The sequence below is a fragment of the Electrona antarctica genome (genome assembly GCF_951216825.1).
Source record: "Electrona antarctica genome assembly, chromosome: 19".
In the NCBI taxonomy this organism is placed as follows: domain Eukaryota; kingdom Metazoa; phylum Chordata; class Actinopteri; order Myctophiformes; family Myctophidae; genus Electrona; species Electrona antarctica.
The window spans coordinates 26,589,451-26,596,015 of record NC_136800.1 but is presented as its reverse complement, the minus strand read 5'-3'; positions in this window follow the sequence as shown (position 1 = coordinate 26,596,015).

Genomic DNA, 6,565 nt, shown 5'->3' with positions numbered 1-6,565 from the left:
CAAAACTCTTCCATCCTTGCGTCCTTCACTCACATCATTTTCAATACCTTAGCCCCACCTCCAAGAAAGTAGGCGAGGAAGCTAGCGAGGAAGGAGGCTCTATGCACAGCAGCCATATTGGAAATAATTAAATTGGGCCTCTTCCTTACTTCCAAGGTGTTACCAATGATACTAATTAAGGCTCTGTTCCATTTGGTGTAGCACGTGATTCTCACTCTCAACTTTTTAATTTCAAGGACCCTCACAATTCTGAGTGTACATGTAAATGTCAGAGTTACATTCCCTTAAGGGGGCATTCAGAACCCCCCTCATGTCACACAGGTTCAGGGTTTGTCATGTGGAGGAGGATAATTACCGGTATATGTACAAGAGAGAGAGAGAGAGAGAGAGAGAGAGAGAGAGAGAGAGAGAGAAAGCAAAACAAAACAAAAAAACATATAAACTTCCACAAGGGAGACATGCAGGATTCAGCTGCTGTATCCTGGCTCCTCTCTCCTCGCCCTCAGCTCCTCCAAAAGCATATTGACATTTGGGACACAAACAATTTCCGAGACACGCCGGAGTATGGACGAGGCAAAGAGGCAGACGTTTGAGTACCGGGATTTGGATAATGTGTCCTGTGATGTTCTGTGTGCTCTGTGTTTTGTTATGTGTGTGTTGTGTTCAGTGGAGGCTGAGGAAGAAGAAAACATCACAGAAGTGGGGGAGGAGTTGGAGGAGGAAGAGAGGAGAACACACTCCTCCTCTCCTCCCACACAGACTACCCACAATCCAGTGCTGGGATTTGAAGATACGCTTCGGGAGATGTCTAGCATTGAAACATCAATGAGACTACACACCCTGGTGCCTACATCTCCTCCTGGAAGAAGAACCACAACTCCCAGTGAAATAGCCCTGGTCGTTCTGCAAGACACGTCCAAGGAAAGAGAGGAGGATGAAGACAAGGTTCTTACTGAGAGAACAGCACCACCTGCTGGTACGTTGTTTGGTTTAAATGGACAGTGTTCCTTTGAACTGATACAAACAAAATGTATACGCTGTCGACTGTCGTATATTAGTAGTTAAGTGGTTCTAAAACAAATGCGTCCTTAGGGATGTTCCAGCCAGCATAATGAATGGTAACGCTGAGTGTACAAATTAAAGCAAAATGGATCCATAAGGGTCCATTTGGTTCCATTTGTACACCCTTAAGCCAAAACCACACCAAAGGGTTGCGTTGGGACAAAACTGTGTTTAAGGTAAACCACACCAATGCAACTCATTGCAACTCAATGAGTTGCATTAGTGTGGTTTACCTTAAAAAAAGAGTTTGGTCCCAACACGACCCTTTGGTGTGGTTTGGGCTTTAGAGTTATAATGACTAGTTAACTATAATGTTAACTATAATGACTAGTTAACTGGGGGTCCTTAAAATGAAAACGTTTGTCTGCTTTCTATTTAAGGTCGAGACACTGTCACCATTGTAACAATGACCTCATCTACATCTGCAAGACCCAGTGACAGAAGTATCAAAACCACTGCCACCATCTCCTCACAAGATCTATCTTCTGACGAAGATACCTCCACCCTCTCCACACAGACAGAACTATCTTCTGATGAAGATAATACCTCCACACTCTCCACACAGACAGAACCTTCTTCTGATGAGGATTCTACGTCCACCATGTCCACACAAGAAACAACTTCTGATGAAGATACGACCTCCACCCTCTCCACACAGACAGAATCTTCTGATGAAGATACAACCTCCACACAGACAGAACTATCTTCTGATGAGGATACTGAAGGTGATTAGTTAATTAAAACGGAATAACAAAAACTAGAATTTAAAGAAACCTTTTGGTTAACTGAAATGGAAACTAGAAATGCACTCTGTCAAGCTGCCAACTTCGCTTTTCACACAAGTTGGCCATGAAACCGACAAAATTAAGGCTAAAGTAATAGCAACGTAAAAAGATAATAACATTTTTAACATATTAACTTTTTTCAAACTATCAATTAACTTAGAGTATTTTACGTTCTAGTCTTAACTTAGAGTCTTCTAGCCTGGCTTGGCCAGCCTCATAGCGGAGATTCACTGAAGATTCTTCCCCGCATATGCGGGGAGGAAACATCAGTGAACCCTCGCTATGAGTCTGGCCGCGCCAGGCTAAGAGTCTTCCACCAGTTTGACGACCAGGGGTGTCAAACTAGTTTGACCCAACGTGCAAGGATGTCCAGCCTATGTATGTTCTTTCCCAATGCAAGCTTCTTTGGCAAATGGGTAAATAGAAGCTTCTTTGGCAAATGGATAAATAGAAATGGACACTATCAGCACCACAAGTTATATTTTAAGTTCCCTATATATAACTTTGAAACTCAAATTGGTTATGACATCCACATTATGTCAGTTTTTAGATAAACATACATAGTTATGTCATCAGCCAATCCCTGATTGGCCGAGTGACGCCACCAACGACAGTCGAGGGGCCACCGACATAGGCAGCACGCTGCCAACTTGCGCTCTGATTGGCCGAGTGAGAAATACACAATCCCTGATTGGATTGGCAAGGCGACGCCACCAAAGACAATATACAATTCCTGATTGGCCAGGGATGTCACCAAAAATTCACAATCGCTGATTGGCCGAAGGAGTCACCGACATACGCAGCCTAAAACAGTACTTGCTCTCTGCTCGCGCAAGTAATAAAAACAAGGTTCAACTGAAACTGGTATGTGCGTATACAAAACTAACTAAACCTAAGAGGGTTAGTCAGTTAGTCTTTGTCAAAAATCTTCAGATAGCAAAAATACAGTGTAGCTGATCTACAAACGAGCTGTTAGATTGGCTAGTTTTGCAATTTTTCCGCACCTTGCTGCATTTCGCCGCAAATTATATTACATTACAAAACTAACACTAAAATGTATACAAACACAGATAAACAGCGGTCCTCTGACGAAGAGGATGTCAATGATGATGATGATGATACAGCCACCACCATCCCTGCACATACAGAACGCTCTTCTGAGGAAGAGGAGGATATTACTGATGATGATGATGATGACGACATCGCCACCACCATCTCCACTTCCTCTGAGGAAGAGGACAATGATAGCGATGATGAAGATGAGAGGAACTCGGTAGCCACCGGGCATGGTAAGCTCAGCTTGAAGATTGGCTCTTTTAGCTATAATGGAAAATCATCTACATATATAGAGAACACAAACTAGATCACAATCAGCTTCTATTCTATTGTTTTTGTTTCTTCCCTTCAGATTTTACTTGTTCATCCTGTGTTGTATTAATATAGTCTAAAGCTACAAAGTAACTATAGTAACTAAAGCTGTCAAATAAATGCAGTGGAGTAAAAAAGTGTACAATATTTGCACCCAGTGGCATTAAAGACATGTTGTGATCCTCTGCGTTTAGTCCAAGATCTCACAACCACAACAACGACACCAACAACTACAGTAACCACGGCAACCATGACAGACTCTGATGAGACCGATGAAGAATCGCTGTTGTCAATGTCAACTACAGTCACCAGGACAACCATCCCATACTCCGAAGGGGCTCATGAAGCGTTGCCGTGGACGACCAGCAGTTCCATCACAGGTTCAACAGGACGGCACACAGGTGGACAATAACATTAAATTCTTGAAATGTATTCATTATTTCCAGTTTATATTAATAATCTAATTCTGCAAGTATAGTAATTTAAGTACCTCAAATTGTACTTAAGTACAGCACAAATGTGCTTTAAAACAATGTCAAAAACAGTGACAGTAAAGACATAATTTTGTTCCTCTGAGTTTAGTCACAGATCTTCAACCACAAATCACAAACACCACATCCACAACGTCAACAACTACAATCACCACGGCAACCGCCCAAGGCTTTCAAGATGCGTTGCCGTTGACGACCAGCATTCCCATCATGGATCCAACAGGAGGGCGAACAGGTGGGAAATGAGAAGAATGACCGGCTATTATCAGGGAAGATATTGTATGTAGAGCGAAAACAGACAGGTCACTAGAGGGATTCTGCTCAACAACATATGGGGTTTAAGTGGTTAAACACGGTTGAGAATTATTGCTTTTAGTGTTTCACCAATCATTGGTGTTTCAGGCGTCAGTCCAACCAAAATTCAACCTGGTATGACCTCTTCATTACTCCCTAACTGACCACCCACCTTTTTCCATCACAAGACATCGTTACCATGGCAACAATGGGACCTCCACGGCCACGCACAATTGGACACTCGTCCCGACTCTCCACCGCACCAATCAGAGCCACCGCTTCCTCAAAGTCTGGTATGTTTACACATGCTATGAGACGCTATGGCAATTTCATGTCACGATTACTGCGGCCAAAATAATTGTGATTAAAGATTAAGGATTATGACAATGATTAGAATATGGTTAAAACACTTAAATGTGCCACTTTTGTTAACCACATGCACCCCAGCAATTATTGTCCGATGTACAGAAACTGGTATCTTTGCAGACCACTGGTGTGTGTAATTTAAATATAGATTACGCTGTCCCATCATCAACAAAATGGTTGTGTTTCCAGGACCAGACGCCATGACGACCACAACCATGCCCCTGCCCACACGTCCCCCCTTCAGACCACCCACAACCCTGCAAACACTCTTCAGACCGAGATCTGACCAGATCTCGGACCATATCTACATCCACCCTGAGGAGAGGAAGGAGGCGGTGGGGAGCAAGGAGACAGGTAGGACTGTCACCGTTATGACATGCTGCTCCATTAAAGAAGACCTTATGTGCTACCTAGCACGAAGAGGATTAAGTAAGTAAGTAAGCTCCATTAAAGGAGAATTCTGGACCAACTGTTTCGCAGCTCCGAACGTGTGCAATGGGTCCAACGGCAGATCGTTTATTTTCATTGCTCGATTTTATTTATTTATTTTAGAAATCTGTATTTCATAATGTTGCATTACTATCTAGTATACACTGTGTTCTTTTGGTCCTAAATTGACCTAAATGGACTGCTGTAGTACCCCTTGGAGCAGTCAGCTGTGCTGGGCTTGGGATGGAGTTATGTAATTATTCAGCTCTACCACTCCTTCTTGGATATAATAACATCAGATAAAGGTAAGAAAACAGTTGGTCCAGAATTCTCCTTTAATATCACTCAGTTAATTGCGATTAACGATTCGATTGCATTTCTGTTGTTGAACATTGGAACATTATGAGTAAACATTTTTACTTTTTTTTTTACTTTTCTTTTTTGGCTTTTTCTTAGGCTTCGTAAACAAAAGTTGCACATAGGGCAGATAAATAACATACATAATATTTAATTATTGTGTACTTTCCAAAGAAGTCTAAATAGCAGATCTACAAGCTCAAAATGTGTCACGTACATAGCAACACGTTTTTTTTGGGTTTTTTTGCTTGTAGACCTGCTATTTCAACTATTTGGGAAAATGTTTGAAAATATATGAACATATTCAACATGGAAATGATTATGATGATTGATGACAATTCTTTGCAAAAGAGACAGTAGGAAGCAAGGAGACAGGAAGCCAGGAGACACGGAGCAAGGAGGTCGGAGAGAGGCCGGCGGGTGAGGAGGAAGGACGTCCGTTTAAGGAGGACGAGAAGTTGGACAGTTCCCAGGAGACAGACACTGACGGTTTGGACAAAGCCCTTTTCATTTTGACACGGCACAAATAGGGTTGCTAGTATCAATTAGCTTAACGATTATTCTTTATTTCTGTGTGTGTGTGCGTGCGTGTGTGTTTTTGCATGCGTTTGCGTGCAGGTCCATGGGTGTCCAGGAAGCGAGCCATGCCATTTTTTGAGTTGTCTATGCTAGAGTCTGTGGGACTCATGACTGACCTGCACTTACAAGCTGACAGCACAGGTATGGTACAGTAATAACCTACTGTCCAGAGGTTCAATATGTATACAAGCAGACGGTACAGATATATGGTACTGTACTGTCCACAGCTTTGATTCACCCTAACTAGGGTGAAAATCGCTGATCTACAAGCTCACAACACGTCACGACTGAAAGCTGCTAGTTGTACAGACTACAGTGTCTCCACACCGTACTGTAACAATGTCTATATACAGCCCTACAAAGCAAAAGTGCAGTAACTACGTTTTTGGAAACACCAACTTATTTGTGTATCCCAAATGTCAAATTATCCTTTGTGTTTTTGCTGGATAAACAATTACCTCAGGAACATACTGTACAATTACTGTAATATCAATTATATGCATATATCCCATTTGGCAGACCATTTGAAACCCTTTTAAACCCGTTTTTCAGTGTAAAAGTCACACCTGTGACTTTAATGTTTGTGTTAGGACAAAAATCTACACTATGGCTAAATAAAAAAAATCACACCCGTGTGAACTGAGTGGTGTAAGGTCTTATATAGACTGATCAGCTGTGGTCTGACGTAATGTCTGACGTAATGAAATCACACCCGTGTGAACTGGGTGACCATAGCAACCATGCTCGTTTTTTGGTACGAACAGACAGACAGACAAACTAACAAAGCCAGTTGTAGGAGTGGTTTACACCACTCAAAAATAAGAAAAAAGTGTT